Raw genomic sequence first — 18827 nt, forward strand, 5'->3', positions numbered from 1 at the left:
GCAAGGTTCTAACTCTGAATTCTACAGATTTTGAATGTAAGTATTTTGTTTATTGATAGTTAAGTGTGTTTAAAAGGGTTTTCAGTAAATGTGTTTGCACGGTTTTCGCTTGTCGGCCATCGTATGATTGAGGTCACAGCAGCAACAGTTGAATATGCAATAGCAATGTATTGAAAAGTCCAGTTTAGAGGTAATATTGACCTATTTAAATCATTGTGAAGAATGTTTTATTTAACGTTTATTATCAATACAACGGCAACATTTTTTTATTTATCATAGATGGGTCGTATTGTGGAATATCCTTGTCTGTCCTGGACGTCCGTTTGCTAATCAACCCGTTCACACGTCGTACAAAAGACTAATACATTAATTATTGTGATAAAGTGTTATGAAATTTGTATGGAATTTTCTGATTGCGTGAAGAAACATTTTTATCGGTTTCCACAAATCATGTATGGTGTCAATCAGATTTGTGTAAATTGATCACGTATTGCGCACTTGTCGTGAATGCTTGGATCGATATACTTGAAATCTTAAAATGATGTTGCATTAGCTACAAATAAACTAATATATTGATGTTGTATCTTAAAATTTAATTAATAAAATTAACTAGGGGAATAATGTTAAAATTATTGAAAAGTTAATTTTTACTGATCACAATTGGTTCATATGATACATTTTGTACTAACTCCTGTAGATCATCCGACAGAAGATGTTCCAGTTAAACTACACATTAACAGAAACCAAACAGCAACAGCCAGCATAATCTTTAACAAGGTTTATCCTGTGCCAGAGTGTTTTGCCAGTGATGATGTAAGATGTTGAAAATGTGGACATCGGCTTGAACGCAAATGCTTTAATTTTAAAACATCTTACATTGATTGGTTGATTGTTAAGCAACAAACAATCAATCAATCAATGTAAGATGTTTTAAAATTAAAGCATTTGCGTTCAAAGCCGATGTCCACATTTTCAACTTGGATAAACACGTTTCGTTGGCGAATATCATGTAAAGGTTAAATTACATATTATTCTCATGTGCCTCCGATGAAATTTATCTTTAAATTTGTTTCAATAAAAGAGTACGGATGAGTGATTTCAAAGCATGTTTTTGTTTTGTTTCTCGTTTGCTATCCTGTTTGTCACCTGTATTGTAGAATGAAAATCAAACCATATTAAAAAATGGCAAAATAAAAAAGTTCGACAAAGTTGTTAAATCTTTGGTACAAAATACTCCAAAACATAACAGGTAGATACATTTTGTAACAACTCATGCTTTACAATTTGTTCATAAGCTTTACCCAGTCATGATTGAATGTTACCTAAACGACATATATCCTATTTTCCACGAAGATAAAAGCTCCAAAACAGTTTCGTTTTATGTAAAAATTCACATGCGTACTGACTGTACAACCATTTTGATTTCTGAGCGTGGTGGGTCTTATGTAGACGAAACGCGCGTCTGGCGTATCAAATTATAAGCCTGGTACCTTTGATAACTGAATGACCTCATTTTCATGGTCAATTATACGTTTTTATGTTTTGGTCTGTTCTTCAAATATAAATATAAATAGGCCTGCTATATTTGGTGTATGGAATAAATATAAGGTGTAAATGTCTCTCTGGCATGTATCATCTGACCTTGACCTTATTTTCATGGTTCATTGGTCAATGTTAAGTTTTAGTGGTTTGCCATAAGCAATAGACCAACATTTGGTGTTATGAGTTATTGTATGGTGTACATGTCTTTCTTGTAGGATTTATCTGACCTTGAACTCATTGTCATGAAGATGATAAGTTTATTTGATGCTTGTAGTAAACCTTTTATCTTTAAGACTTGTAACATAACATCGACAGTCAGCAAAGCAAGCGAGACATCTCCGCGTGTGTAATCTTGTGCTAATATGCACAATTTTCTGAAAACATTTTGGCAATTCTGCGTTGAAAATGTTTTTTCTTCTTCGCTGAATACCCCAAAAAAAAGGGTTCTTTTTAAAATCATGACGCTGAAATATAAATGGAAAATTTCACATAGAAAACCAAGGAGTTAAAATACAAACACTGTTTATATATTCTGTCTCCTTTAAAATAACAAATTATGTCATGATTAATTTATAACACGATAAACCATTTCCAACAATTTGCAGAGTTCCGACATCACAAGTAACCTTTCGGTGGCAACTGAGAGGAATGGACTCTTTTACAGATCAAATCTACAGTTTCAATACCAGTTGGCAGATAATTGTTATCAAAACATTTCAATCCAGTGCATAGTTGGCAAAAAAATTATAACTGTGGTTAACAGCACTTTGCCCTGTTCATCAAGTAAATATGAAATATGCATATTAGTCTTCATCATGTTCAAACTGTTTGGCTTCCTGTATGTCGGTTTTTACAAATGTCAAACATTCACGTCTTTATAGATGTAATTTATACTCGAGAAACCACATGTTACATGTTTCAGATCTTACACAATATACGATCTGACTGAAAATATTTAAATATTTTGAAGATTATTCAATATGTGTGATCAAATTTTAATTTATAGAATGAACAGAAATATCTAAGTAAGGGTAACAACGAACCTAATATCGTTTAATAACGAACGACATAAATCCTGTAGAAATCAAAAAAGCATAAAACTTTCAAAATTTGATAGCATAATGTGTTCTTACAACTTTGATTTACTTTATATAAAACTCATAAACGTTTGTCAATTTCCAAATGTTATATAATGATTTTTTTCTTAATTGTTATTGTATTCTATGGAAAGCAATTGATGAATAAAAATTAAACGTGACACGAAAGGTATGCGGAGTTTTTTTTTTTTTTGTTCTTTTAATTTTATATGTTTATATAATCTTCAATTAATAAAGATTCTGTATACATTATCACTTCCTATACTATACTATACATGCTATATAAGTATGTTAAATGTCTTTCAGAATTAAGTCAGAAAAAAATAATTGCTACTATTATATCAACCAGTTGGATCCTCGTCAGCATTGGAGTGTTGATAGTTTTACTATATAAACGACGAAATTGTAAGTATAAATTGACAGAAAAGTTCTAATTACTGTTAAAATCAAAATACTTCTTATTATTTGATTTCTACATTTATTACTGTTGAAAGTCATTTTACGGATGTACAGTCTAGTGAAACCAGATAACAAAGGTTAAGATAGTTACATATATATGGAGTGGAAAAGATTATGGAAACTATGTCTTTTGAATTGTTTTGCATCTCTGTTTTTACAACCGCTGGTTCGATGTCACTGTTGTATGATGTTACGTTTATAAGGACTACACCAGCACATTAGTCACCCTTTTTGTAATGGAATGGAATTTCATTGCTATGATCATGGTTTATAAAATGTTCAATTAATCGAAATACTAAGGATTTTCTACTCCCGGGCGCATATTTCAATTGCCGTATTTGGCACTACGTTTTGGAATTTTCGTTTTTTATGCTCTTCATCTTCAAGTGCCACTGATGAGCTTGTGTAGACGAAATGTGAGTCTGACGTACAAAACTCTACGTCTGGTATCTTTGATAAGTTTTTTAATAACAGATTTGAATTCTAGATATAAGCCCCTGTCGTTATTCTGAAGAGGGTACATGTACCTGATTTGTGTCATGGGAAGTTCAAAGGGTTTTCGTTAACATTATTAAATACTAGTATTGCACAGTGATTGCATTACGATTGAAAATATGCAACCCCTATTTTAGGCAAATTAAATTTTTCCAATGTTTTGATCATATTTACTTGTCATATAAAAGTATCATATGCATCAGAGACTCCTCTTACAAATTCCGTTATTCTATTGCTGATACATTAATCATTCCAATATGCTGAAATTAAAATTGATATTTGAATTTTCCATCAATAAACAGAACATTATAATTATAAGTTATTATAACACTATTAATATTGATAAACAAGAATTAACTTTTTGAAATTTCATTTTAGATATTTGTTTTAAATTCGAATCACCAGTATCAAATGATTATAACAACAAAGAACGCATTGCCATGGCTTAATAATGTAAGTAACAATGAAATAGTCAATAAATAGAGATGAACTGATCGCTCTATATTGTTTACAAACGGTGCAGATTTGCAAAACATGGTCAATATATATATACTTACAATGTATAAACCTATCATTATCATGAACTATTTATATGTATAAAGAACAGGAGTTTTGATTGCTGGATGAATGATTCGGTTGTTAAAGAGCAAATAATGCATCTGCCTCTTGGTCGGGTTGTTGTCTCCTTGACATATTCCCCTTTTCCATTCACAATTTTACAAATATTTATGATTGGGTGTCCGTAATTTAGTGCTATAGGGACACGGTAGGAAAATAAAATTTCATATTTTTTTTCATAAATTGCACCAATATCCGTGACAGCTTAAGTTTTTACTAATAAACAAACTTGATATAAGGCATATTTCAAGGCAATTTTATGAAAACTCTGTCCCTACCCCTACCACTATTCCATGGGTAGATGTCAACATTATTGCATTTAACTGTTACACTATCTTTGTTAATGGATTTGTAATAATATGTGTTTTTATTATCAATACGATAGAAAATGATAGTGTGATCGCAAACAAAAGTAACGCCGTTTTACATCGTGAAGGCGAGGGTTTTGTGTAGTTTTAATTAAGTCTCCCAAACGAAGTTTGGGAAGACTTATTGTTTTTGCTCAGTTCTTATTATTATTATTCTTCTTCTTCTTCTTCTTCTTCTTCTTCTTCTTCTTCTTCTTCTTCTTCTTCTTCCGCCGCTTTTAAATTTGAACTTGTCCGCACCCGTTCTCCAAAACCGCTTGTCGGATTAACTTAGGGTTTCACAATATGTTAGACTAACATGTCTAGTGGTGCAATCAGGGTTTTGTTTTTGCAATGGGGTTTATAAAGGGGTACTTTGAGGGGCAAAAAGAAAAGAGGGTTTTACTATAGAACCCTATGGGATTTTATTTTTTAAAATTTTCAAATGATTATAAATTGAAAACCGTTCCTGATAGACACAACTTTTTTAATTGAAAATGTTCTAAATGATAAAGCCCATTAAATGAAATACAGGGTTAGTCCCCAGGGGTCACCCCCACCCCCTGCCATTTAAGAAAGTTCTAATACCTTGTAAGTGGTCAAGATCCCCACCCCTAAACCATATATATTCTGGTTTGTCATGCTAAGATGGTTTGAATGATATACAGGGTTAGTCCCCAGGGGTCATCCCCACCCCCTGTCATTTGAGAAAGTTCTAATATCTTGTAAATGGTCGAGATCCCCACCCCTAAACCATATATATTCTGGTTTGTCATGCTAAGATGGTTTGAATGATATACAGGGTTAGTCCCCAGGGGTCATCCCCACCCCCTGTCATTTGAGAAAGTTCTAATATCTTGTAAATGGTCGAGATCCCCACCCCTAAACCATATATATTCTGGTTTGTCATGATAAAGCACATCAAATGTAATACAGGGTTAGTCCCCAGGGGTCACCCCCACCCCCTGCCATTTAAGAAAGTTCTAATATCTTCTAAGTTGTCAAGATCCCAACCCCTAAACCATATATATTCTGGTTTGTCATGCTAAGATGGTTTGAATGATATACAGGGTTAGTCCCCAGGGGTCATCCCAATCCCCTGCCATTTGAGAAAGTTCTAATATCTTGTAAATGGTCGAGATCCCCACCCCTAAACCATATATATTCTGGTTTGTCATGATAAAGCACATCAAATGAAATACAGGGTTAGTCCCCAGGGGTTACTCCCACCCCCTGCCACTTAAGAAAGTTCTTATATCTTGAAAGTGGTCAAGATCCCCACCCCTAAACCATATATATTCTGGTTTGTTATGCTAAGATGGTTTGAATGATATACAGGGTTAGTCCCCAGGGGTCATCCCGACCCCCTGCCATTTTAGAAAGTTCTAATATCTTGTAAATGGTCGAGATCCCCACCCCTAAACCATATATATTCTGATTTGTCATGATAAAGCACATCAAATGTTATACAGGGTAAGTCCCCAGGGGTCACCCCCACACCCTGTTATTTAAGAAAGTTCTAATATCTTCTAAGTGGTCAAGATCCCCACCCCTAAACCATATATATTCTGGTTTGTCATGTTGAGATGGTTTGAATGATATACAGGGTAAGTCCCTTGGGTTCATCCCGACCCCCTGCCATTTGAGAAAGTTCTAATATCTTGTAAATGGTCGAGATCCCCACCCCTAAACCATATATATTCTGGTTTGTCATGTTGAGATGGTTTGAATGATATACAGGGTAAGTCCCCAGGGGTCATCCCGACCCCCTGCCATTTGAGAAAGTTCTAATATCTTGTAAATGGTCGAGATCCCCACCTCTAAACCATATATATTCCTATTTGTCATGTCTCGAACATTTGAATGACGTATACGGTCAGTCCCCAGGGGTTCTCCCCACCCCCAATGTTCTAATATCTTGTAAATGGTTGAGATCGCCACCCCTAAACCATATATATTCCTGTTCGTCATGTAATGAACATTTGAATGACGTATAGGGCCAGTCCCCAGGGGTTCCTCCCCACCCCCAATATTCTAGTATCTTGTAAATGGTTGAGATCCCCACCCCTAAACCATATATATATTCTGGTTTGTCATGCCAAGATGATTTGAATGATATACAAGGTTAGTCCCCAGGCATCACTAATGCATATAACTTTACTGGACCAAACCAATTTTCACTGGACATTGCCCAATGTCAGGCGACCCTGGGAATTACGAATTATGGGAGCTTCGTTTGGGAGACTTCGTAACAGCATCCTGTTACAATCATTTCTTGTTACATATTTTTTTAAATGATTTATGTCACTTCATAAAATAAGCCTTATCAAGTGCAGAACACTTGCTAAAATGTCTAAATCGGCATTCAAGATGCAACCATTTCATTTCAAGTTAGTGTCATTGCTGTTTGCAACTTGTCAGAATATTTTGTCGTGAAATAAGCAGCACGAATGATGCCACTGGTGGAACAGAATTTGGACGTCCAACGGGGTTGGCAGTCGTCTTCCGACATCTGTCATTCTGTCGACATGAACTTTTTCACAAATTTTCTTTTCTGAAAACACTAGACCAAATTCAACAATACTTCCGTATTTAGCTAACAAAATAAACTTCTATAGAATATAACATTTAAATACGTATTTACGTATTTCACAGTACAATAATTTTGTCAAATCCTCATGGAATGTAAAAACTTAGACGGAAGATCCTTCTTGATCCATACACAGTTACATGAACAAAATTGCAAATATTTATGTTTGTCCTTTACGGTATTTTTCTAATAAATGGACTAAATCTTTTTTTGGAGTTCAGATACAATATGCAAGTTTTGTGTAATATCTTAAAAACCGCTACAAAAAGACAAAATCTGACAGGGCACAAATTTCAAAATGTTGAGATCTACCTACTGTCTGCTTGCGTTAATATAAAGTCAGACAAATTCATGTAGGAGTTATTGCTTTTATGGCGAATTTTACCAATTGTTTTCATTTTCGCCTATTATATTGAAAACTGTAATAAATAGAGAGAAGCTTTGAACTATTGCAAATTAAACAAATATGTAAAAAAAAAGCGAGTGCGGAGATTTAATTTTGATAAGATTGAAGTAAAGTATTGCCAAAATCGTCAGGCAATTCCTTGTTGGAGATGTCAATTGTCTTTTAATGACATTTTGGACCAATTTGTTGTGTTTTTCCTAAAATGTTTGACGCTATTATATATTAACAGAAAACTTTTAAAAGCAAAAACAACATCTACATTTAATTATAATTTATTCCTTATTGGTCTTCGAAGACGTTTGTTACCAATTTTGTTTTGTGTTTTTGCCTTTTTAGAAGAACATATAATAGACGTGAGAGACTTCGTTTTGGAGTCTTTGATGACGATTTGACCAATGTTTTGCGTGTTTGTCTATTATCTTGAAAACAATAAAAGATATATAGACATTTTATGTTGCAAAAATAATCAGCAAAACATGTTCGACAAATAAGTCTTTATTCGCTGAAATCGTCTGTAGATTTTGGATAAAAGTTATTGCTTTAAATGAAATTGTTTACCCTTTTTTGTGTTCGGGTAAAACTAAAGAAGATAGAAGCTGTAGTCAGAAAAAAATGATCAGCAATATAACATGATAAAAAATCCACCAAAGGTTTGTTTTAAATTATATTCTAGTCTTCAATGCTGCAGATTGTGCATTGTTGAAGATGCGTATATACCTTTAGAACCTCAATGTATTTAACTGATAAATACACGAGTTTTTTGCCATTCGCCATTGCACTTTTTACACTAACAGCAGCAATCGCAGACGGGAAACATGATTCGGGAATGTCGTTGGAACCCTTGATAAGTTTTTAAACTATAAAAGCTAGAGAAAACATATCAAATATGATCAGTCAGATAAAGGTCCTCAACTAGACACGCATTATTAATTACCAGAAAGGTGCAAATAGAATCGAAAAAGGATTATTTTTGCGACGTTTATTGATATAAAATTGTTGTCAGTCTTTCTTTTAATCCTGTTTTTTTCTCTCACGTTTGTTGTTTTCATTAGACATCATTAACCACGTGAAAACTTTATGACAACTAATAAAACGTTTGCGAAAGAAATGGATGAAAAAAACAGAGTCAACAGCTAAATATGATGTACTTGGTTTATTTTTACCTTTTCTACCTTATTATTCTTTATTCATGATGACGTTTAGATACATCCTAGGTTAAAATTTTTTTGTACATCAATAACTTTGTCAAATTTCATCGAATTTGTGTTATTTTGGACATAAGCTTTTTAATAATCAACAGATAGTATCAAGAGCAGAATTAAGAATTTGTTTCTTAATTTATTTTATTCCGCCGATAATGCGATAAAAGGACTATTTGTTTTGCAGTTTACCGTAACATATATACTGAATTATTTTTTTTTTAGACATACAACATGTTAAAATTAAAGTCTTCTAAGTGATTAAAATAGAGTTTCGGGAAACAATTTAAGTTTTAATTTATTCATATGTGACTGATAATGATACATGAACTTGGTTTTTTACAGTCACAATATCATTTTCATCCTTACAGGCGCAATTACATGCAAACCACAGTCTTCCGTTTAACACTTTACAAGTTTGTTTATGTCGAACTTGGAGCATTTCTGCCATTTGTTATTTTATAAAATGTGAGTCTTTCCTGATAAAAGAAGGCTTTTAAATCACATGACTCGTTGTCCCATTGACCTTTGATAACCATATCCTATTTAATAATCTTTATGAATCTCTTATATAATGATAAATACGTTTGAAATATTAGACGAAAAACAATATTGTACCTTTTTTCAGGCAAAGAAATACAACTTGAGTCACCAACTGGCGAGTCAACATTAAAGGGGAAACGATTTGATTTACTCTAAATAATATTTATAACTTCACCATACATACAAAAATGTAGTACATTGTTAGTCACAATGGACTCTTGTACACGGACTTGTTAGAGGTCGAAACCACAATCGAGGATGGAAGAAAACAAGTCTTTTCATTTTGTTTTGGTAAAACCAAGTTTTGTGTTTTGATTAGTGTTTTCTAGGTAAGGAAAGTTAAGAAACGGGTTTACACGTGGAAAGATACAGGTTTAAAGATTATCACCTGAACACTGGAATTTATTTTTGACAGATATAAACGTGCATTGGTGAAGAACAAGACAATTTTTTGTTATTATGATTCCTGTTTTCCATTTTTTATTCGAAAGGTAGTTTCGCCTTCAACAGTAACTGAAGTTTACTAAATAAATACATGTTCTTTGATTCATTGCCTTCAATTATTTATTTAACATATTTCAAATGAAATATATTTTTTCTTATGATTGTGCTGTTGCCATATTTCTTTATCGGTGTGAGAAAACAAAATTCTGCTCAATAGTGAAATATCTGTTCTCGATATATTGGTCGAAATTAGATTATGACGTCATATTTTCTTGGTTTCCTCTTAAATTTCTTATTACGAAGTCATGAAATAAGGTGACCATGCCTGATGAAAACACATATAAAGAACATAACTTGCTGCATATCTTTAAATATAAAGGATGAAATCATTATAGAAACAGATTCCACGACTATAGCTTTGAATAATGATATTTCTCCACTCTCAACAGTTAAGTTTTAATTATTTGAACGGCTCGACAAGCCTCACGCTTCAAATATTAAAATTAAAATGTCTTGAGTGGAATAATGTCGTTACGCACTTAAAGAGTTGACTTTTGAGAATTAGGGGAAAGGATACACAACAGACGAACCATTTAACTACTTTCAGCAAGTGAATGTTGGTCGTTGCAGATCGATAGAGAAAATAGCGAAAACAACAGAGAACAAATTTATCCGAAGAGTTTACACAGCTACGTGCCGAAATAACATCGTTCATTAAACAACACACACAATAACTACACTGGTAAGCTCTTCTATACAATCGAAAACCATAAGTATATTAAGTGCCCATGAGAATGATAATAGCCTAAAAATTCCACATTATAAGTGCAGAAAGCTTACATTTCTCTATGATTGGGAATGGGACTTCGGACAGGCACCTACAGAATATGGCGGGGTTAATCTAGTTTCTTTGCGCAAAACCACCCCCTCTACATGTGACAGTAGTGTAACAGAACACACTCAACAGCAGACTATAAAAATCAGTTTGAAAGGGTTAGACTAATCAGATGGTCACAAAGGAGAAAAACATCCGACAAAAACACAGACCTGACGAGGCAGAAAATGTAAACATCCAAACAACAAAAAGACAAAGTGTAGATCTTGGATCACTGACAGATAGTCCAAAGCCAATAACAACTTAAAAAAAAATCTTGAACCAAGATTAAAATCTTTATCAGTAAATATCCAACATCCAATTCATATAGTGTGGACACGTCATTAACACTCAACAAACTGACCTTGTGCAATGCAAATTTACAGGTATCAACATATTGCAGAGCCATGAAAGTGCATATATATATATATATATATATATATATAAACAAGTCTAAATTGAAAACAACGTTCAAACCTATGATTGCGTTGGATAAAAACCGCAATTTTTATACGTGTGCATGCAAAACAAATTTCTTGGTAGAGGGGTCTAAATACAGCACAAACAACGTTTTCCAAAAGACCAAAATGAGTGAAAAAGTATATTTTATATATATTATCCGTTCATTCTATTTTGACTTTAAAATTCAAGACTCTATCCTTAATTGAGGTAAATTAAATGGCCTTCCAAATACTTTTCGATCCCTAACATCACTGAAGAGACATTAATTGTCGAAATCCGGATATGGTGTAAATAATTTAGCACCTCATGTTGTGGTTTACCATCTTTGTCGCATGTTTATTGTTTTCTTCTTGGTATTAAATTAATAAAGAGATCCATTTTGTTACACCTTGTGATCAATTTATTTGGCAATCATCAATGGCAGTCAGCAGGGTTTAAGAACATCAGTTGTTCGACCTGTTAGTCAAATGCGTTTTGTTAAAATATATTTTTTCACTCTTATGGTCTTTTGGAAAATGTTGTTTGTGCTGTATTTAGACTCCTCTACAACGAAATTTGTTACATGCACACGTATAAAAATTGCTGTTTTTATCCAACGCAATCATAGGTTTGAACGTTGTTTTCAATTTAGACTTGTATATATGTATATAAATATGTAACTATAATATTTAGTTTGATTTTAGTTTAATGATTACAAAAGCAACATTTAGACCAATAAAAACAGTATTCAAAGATCTAATTACAGTGTTGAATATATAACTTTTAAGTTAACTTAAAAGGAAACTTCACAAAACAAAAACGAAAATATGTTATGTTTGTTCGTCAGAAATATGCATACAGTCGTCAGTCTATGGAAGAAGCGAATCGAAAAACAAGTTTCTTGTATGAAAAAGCGATATTGTCTTATAAGAATTGTAAATATGCAGACACTCCATGCGGAAAAAGTTGTTTTCGGCAACGACAAATTAAGAAAAATACAAATTTTAAAACATATTGTTTTAATATAAACAACAATTAAGTCTAAAAATACATTCAGAAGTTAGTTAAAATCAAAAGTTTATGTCCGTGTTAAATTCAAAGTGCTGTGCTTTTCTTATGTACATATATACTTCGATACTTTTGAAATATGATAGCAGTATTTTTTGTTATGTCAATATCAGTAGTATTGTATGTTAATAAGCAGTTGTAATGCCATTGCTTAAATTTAAATTGTTTTTGGTAACATCTTTCCAATTTCTTAATTGGTTTTGGAAGCAAAACCAATCAAATAAGGGTTTTATAAACATCAATGCAATTAAATAGCCAAATATAAAAATTATTGTTCACATATGTAACATGTATTAAATTACTTTATGAACGCATCGAAACAATACATATCCGATATTCTCCCTACACACGCATAGAAGACTTTCTTTATTGGGAACAATATAACTAACTTGTGCCAAAGATGTATCATACTGTCCTCGTTCAGTTTGATTCGACAAATTCTGACATGTACTTGTGAATCTCGTTTTTATACAGATTAGACCGTTGGTTTTCCTGTTGAATGATTTAACACTTGTATTTTGTGGGCCCTATATAGCGTGTTGTTCGGTGTGAGCCAAGGCTCCGTGTTTTAGGTCGTACTTTGATCTATAATGTTTACTTTTAACATATTGTTACTTTGATGGAAAGTTGTCTCATTAGAACTTATACCTCATTTTCTATATGTATAAATCTTTAAAATTTCCCCTTACAAACTGTTTTCCCGTCGTCCAAAACCGTCTCACTACTTCATTGTTTCTAATTGCACATCCATTTTCAGTAGTGAACCAGGTAACAACATAAAAAAATAACTGATACGATATGTTGTTAAAGGGGAGAAGTTTATTGACAAGGCATCTGGAAATCAAAGTGCTGAAGTACTAAACATCGGATGACCGCAAGTTCTTGTGGATGGTCATAAGCACTTGTCTCAGAAAAAAAAATCACATCTCTATACCTGAAAGTGAGGTTAATGTACCGAGATATTTTTTTTTCTGAGACAAGTTCGTGCGTGAATGATGAATAAATGACAGAAAATTCAACCTCACCGTAGTAACTATTATATTGTAGTGATACAAATGAGTATACTCTGGTTCGATGCTATATATTTATTTATATTAATATTTGTAGATAACAGTTAAATACATATATAATTTTCATCCATTTGTATATCATCTAGTTCTACAATTCTAATAATAGTGAAGTGCAAGTCATGGTGGACACTCCTCTGTGATAATTCGATTTTTCTAATCGATTGGATTTTAGTAGGCATTCATATTTTCCCGGAAAACGTTCTTGAGATAATCTTCCGCATGCATTAACATATTTTTTTCTGTACGCGTGCGTAGATTCAATGATTTTTTTTAATTTATATATATATTTCTAACGTCAAAACATTTTCATATTATTAATTTGTGTTAAAAAATATATGTTTATGAGTATTCATTGAAGAAATGAATTTATAACAAGCGATAAAGAACTTTATTTTGCACTCGATAATGTCCGCGTATTTATACAATCGGTTACCAGTCAAAAACGGAGTCAAATATCTGTAGCAACAATACATCGGAATGTTCTCACGGTTATCGCGATGTAAAAAGTGTCCAAGCGGCGAGCTGATTTTGTTCATAGAAATATCGAATTGCTAAAGGGAAAAGTCTTTGATATCCAACAAGAACTGTTTCTTTCTCAATATTTTTTTCTATGTTAATAATAAATACATCTTCTGTTTGACAACATTTTTCATTCGTGGTATCTGAAGTTGTTTAATTTATAGTATGAGGCTGCTCAACTGGATTTTCATTACTTGTTATAAGTTTTTTATTTGGATGACTAATGGTACCTTCAAAGTTCTGGACAATAGTATTTGTCCATTTTTCTTTATTTGGAATATTTATTTTTCCATTTGAATATTCATTATCAGGTGTTATTGGGAACCGTATTGGATTGAATTGTTTGTAGGAATGTTTTTTTTTTCCTTTTAAGTAATGATATTTTTTGTCTATTTCGATAATAACCATGTTAACAGGCTATAACAGCGTGACCTATAATAGAATCAAATAGGTCTGTAGACTACTTACAGTAGCCACATTTAAATTTCGCCATTGCATCATCACTGCAAATAGAATTAGTCGGTATAACCATATGATCGAAAACAATGGACTTGTTAACACTGTCAACTATCGATAGGGTCAAACAACATTTTCGACATGATTAGTTCATGTAAATAAAGGCAACAGTAGTATACCGCTGTTCGAAATTCATAAATCGATTGAGAAAAAACAAATCCGGGTTACAAACTAAAACTGAGGGAAACACATCAACTATAAGAGGAGAAAAACGATACAACAGAAACACTAAAATGCAACACACACAGAAACGAACTATAAGATACCAATAGTCATTTTCCTGACTTGGTACAGAACATTTTAAGAAAAAATGGTGGGTTGAACCTGGTTTTGTGGCTAGCCAAGCGTTAATTTTGTTACAGGTACGACATTTTAGTAATATTTGGCCTATAAAATTAAACTGGTCATGAACTATGATTGGGCATTATGTTTGCGGTTTCCTTGACATACATTGTGACGTGTTATCGTATTAATTTTATACGAGAAAACTATCGCAGTTATATTAGAAAAATATTGCATTCATAAATGTTTTTATATTAAAATCACATCGCTATTATATTAGAAAAATATCGCATTGATATAATAAAATTTAGCAGTATCATTAAATTATAGGTGATTTTGGCTAAGAAAACAATTGCATTCCACTAATTTTGCTACGTGATATTTATTGAATGTGTACATCTACAAATGATAAATCGTGCATTTATCTTTCATTTAATCAAGAATTCAATTTTCTCGTATTAATACAATTTGTTTTTTTATTTTAATAATCAATTCATGAAAATTATACAGCAGACGTTTGTCGTGTTAAGTGTCAGCCTGTTTTAAGAAGAATAGTCATTACCTTATACCGAGAAATCTTCCTTTCTTCATACAAATGTTAACATTCGTCTGAAATTTCCCACAATGCAACTCGTTGATATAAGACAATATCGCTATTTCATATAAGAAACGTTTTTTATCGATTCGCTTCTTCTAAGGACTGGTCATCAACATTAATGTTTTATTATACTGGATTAGTAATCAAATAGACTTTTAAATCCGACAATCAATTGTAGACATGTGAAGCGTCATACTGGAATTAAGAAGAACTTTAAATTTCACTCTAAAGTACTTTCGTTAAGTTAAGTATTTTCATCAAACTATCATTGCTTTGTAGGATGATACAAACCACAAACCGTGTCGTGAGTATTTGATGTTTTGTTCTTATTCTAGATTTGTGTACTCTTGTATTAATTTCTACATTTTTTTGGAATACACGATGACCTGACGACACTGTTTCAAATCAATTTTAAATGGAGGACCATCTTTTATTTTCAACAGTCACAGGTAAAACATTGTCAAAGGAGCATTATTTTCATAACTAACATTTGATATAACTGATGTATAATTAGATATAAAACTTTTGATGTTTTTTATCCCACATAAGGGCATTATGATTTCATGTCTGCGCGTCCATTTGTCCGTTTGTCTGTCCGTCTGTCCAGCTTCAGGTTAATGTTTTTGGTTAAGGTAGTTTTTGATGAAGTTGAAATCCAATCAACTTGAAACTAGGTACACATGTATAAAATGATCTTTTTAATGTAAATGCCAAATTAGATTTTGACCCAATTTCACTGTCCAATGAACATATAAAATGATAGTATTAGTGGGGCATCCATGTACTATGGACACATTCTTGTTTGTAAACGAAATATTAAATGGCTCTGTGTTATGAACAAAGTTTTAAATAGTGGAGTCATTTGATATGCCGGATAAGGTGATCAAGTCAATATATCTGATAGTATGTTTAAATATTTACTTAGTCCATTTGGCCACTGAGGCCCCTATACACATTGATATGTATTTGTAGCTGTAAGGTGTATTTGAACAAGCTACATTTATATATTCATCATACATATCCACATTTTTGATTTATTTTACCCTCAATAAAAAAGTGTAAAGAACTAAAGGTATTTTTTTGCAAAGCAATAAATTAACAGGTATGATTTTTTTTATATCCAAGTATGTGAAGAGGTCGCATGGTGTGCTAAATGTGTCAGAATCACAAATCTACCACAACAGTATTGGAGTGCCACCCACACCCTCACAATGTAAATAGATGCATTGAACATTAATTAGCACATGGAGATGTTATCTAATTATCTACTTGGTATATCCGTATATATGGAATAAATAAGTTAAAATAGCGTTCTTGGTGACTAAAAATAGCATTTTACGGTGCAAATTAATAACATACTATCAATACAAATGTTATGATAAAAGATAGTGAGCATTGTGTGATATTGTTTTAAAAGGATGATTTTAACTTCTTTTGAAGGTGATCGGTCCAAAAGGACAAATTACCTATTTGGAACGTTTAAAGTAAAATAGGGAGTCTTCCAATAGATCTGGTGTGTAACTGCATGTTAGGAGGTGTAAACGTTACAGTTTAATTGTTGTTTTATTCTTTATGATATTTCATTTGGAATAGACTTTTTATTAATCAATAACTATTTAAAATGTAGTACAGGTGAAGAATCATAACACTTGATGCCTGTCAACACTGAGGTTGTGAGGTCCAGCCATGTGCATGGCAGGTACGTTAGACTGCAATCTTTACCGATTTAGATTGTCAGTTTTCCTGCAATAGTTCATGGGTTCTCCCCTTGTATACCAATTTTCTCCATAGATAAAACATGGAGTCCATCATGAAAAGTCTTTTTTTGTTTAATTGCGATAAACAAACTTAAAAATCTATCAATTTGTTTTTCGATATAGATACATATTGCACTTGCATGTTCGTAATAGCTTTGTTTTCAGGGTGGCAATCTTTAAAATTGAAAGTACAAAATATAAAAACCAACCATTTCTGTTAAATTAATATAAAATAAAAATGCTTATTTCTTTATGTAGTATTTTAAAGGGAAGTCCCTCAACACCTATCTTTTCATTTCATTTTGATTTCGTGCGTTCTTTAAGCTTTGATATAAATTTAAAGCCATCGTTTTTGAAAATTTGTGTCTATAAACCTTTATATATTTTGCAATTTGTTCTTTTCTTTTTTGATAGAGTTTTTGTCTGTCACCTTCTCATATACATAGAATACTGACGAATCGCATTGCATATGGTAATATTAATACCAGTGTTAGAGGATGGGACACACAAAGCCAAACATACGCTTACTTTATTCATTACATATTTGCTATCCTTACTAAAAATATAACGGATATTCTGAAGTTTTGACCTTTTATTAAAATAAATTCATAAAACAAGTATTCCATTAAAGGTATATCCATTTTAATCAGTTAACTTTCAGTTTGGTCTTTAAAGTTAGGAATTGACAAAATCAAATATGTGGCATATATTTAGTACTGCATTTGATTCAGACAACACAAGTATGTGACAACACTTGTTGCTATACTAATCAAATGTGCAAAATATTTCATTCATATTTAAAAAAAAACTGTTTAATTTTTTACTATACGATTATCTAAAATCAATTAATGGTAGGGATTTTTACAATTAAACATAACAAATACGATACACATGACATAATAGTTAGATAGTTTTATTGTTGAGTTAGTTTTCATATTTGTAGTTGATATTTTACATCGAGCTGCCAAGATGCCATTGCCCCAAATATTTCTTTGAAATTCAGTTGTTAAGTAAAGAAAAACATCCGAGTATTTGCTATGAACCGACGTTTTATATTTACACTTTGAAACACTCAAAGATTTAAATGCTACCTGTAAATATCAGTGTAATCCTAATCGTAGGTATATTCTACAAAGGTGTAATAGAAACAGGTCTCTATATGCGTTGTTAACGTGGCCACAGGTGTGGTAGATTTTATCTGACTTTACCTTCATACTCGTGAGTGTTTAGTTAAAACGAGGGTAAGTAAGTAATTGATTATGATTAAAACATCATATGCGATGTTGCATTTAATAATTTAATTTGTTATTGATGGTATTGTACTATTAAATGTAAAGATATCCATCAGATCACATACTTCAATTCATTAGTGTTTATAAGGTAGAGTAGTCACCTTAGTTGAACTTTATACAGGAAGTCTTGACAAAAATTTAGTTATCAATCTCATTTAGATCTGAATGAATGCGACCTATTGTGTGACTTCAATTGGAGACCAATTACACATATGGTTAGTTATTGAAAGAAATATCACCTCAACACTGACATTAAAAAGTCCAACTAGATGACCGATTTCATTAAATAGTTTTGCCTGCCTTTACACGTTATATATAGGAAAATGATTATTTACATTTTCATATCTATGATATGAAGTTGAAACAGAAGAATGAAAATCGTCAAAATGCCATTGCGCATGCTAACCTTCGTATTCGTGTTGGTTTTCTAATTTAAGATTTTATATCGGAGTTACATCTCCATCTTTATCATTGGGAAGTCACATCGATGATTAAATACATTATGAAATAGAAGCTGTCCAGTGCCAGAATACACAATTTAATTGCGCTTAATTACTATTCCATGATATATATACATATTTGAAAGCGTTAATTGTATACGCAAAGTTCTTTCAGTTCACTGACCTTGTCATAAATGTACATTTACTTTTTAAGTAGCAGTTTGTTTTGT

At 32.1% G+C, this 18827-nt stretch overlaps 1 long non-coding RNA gene across 1 annotated transcript; it reads left to right on the forward strand.

Annotated features, from left to right (window-relative positions):
- The first annotated feature begins 2153 nt into the window (after positions 1–2153).
- LOC127717937 (uncharacterized) lies at positions 2154–9762 on the forward strand. Its single transcript, XR_007989474.1, has 4 exons — positions 2154–2325; positions 2946–3044; positions 3972–4046; positions 9382–9762. It is a non-coding gene; the product is annotated as an uncharacterized LOC127717937 (long non-coding RNA).
- Positions 9763–18827: the final 9065 nt, after the last annotated feature.

The sequence above is a fragment of the Mytilus californianus genome, unplaced genomic scaffold (assembly GCF_021869535.1).
Source record: "Mytilus californianus isolate M0D057914Y unplaced genomic scaffold, xbMytCali1.0.p SCAF_10, whole genome shotgun sequence".
Lineage (NCBI taxonomy): Eukaryota > Metazoa > Mollusca > Bivalvia > Mytilida > Mytilidae > Mytilus > Mytilus californianus.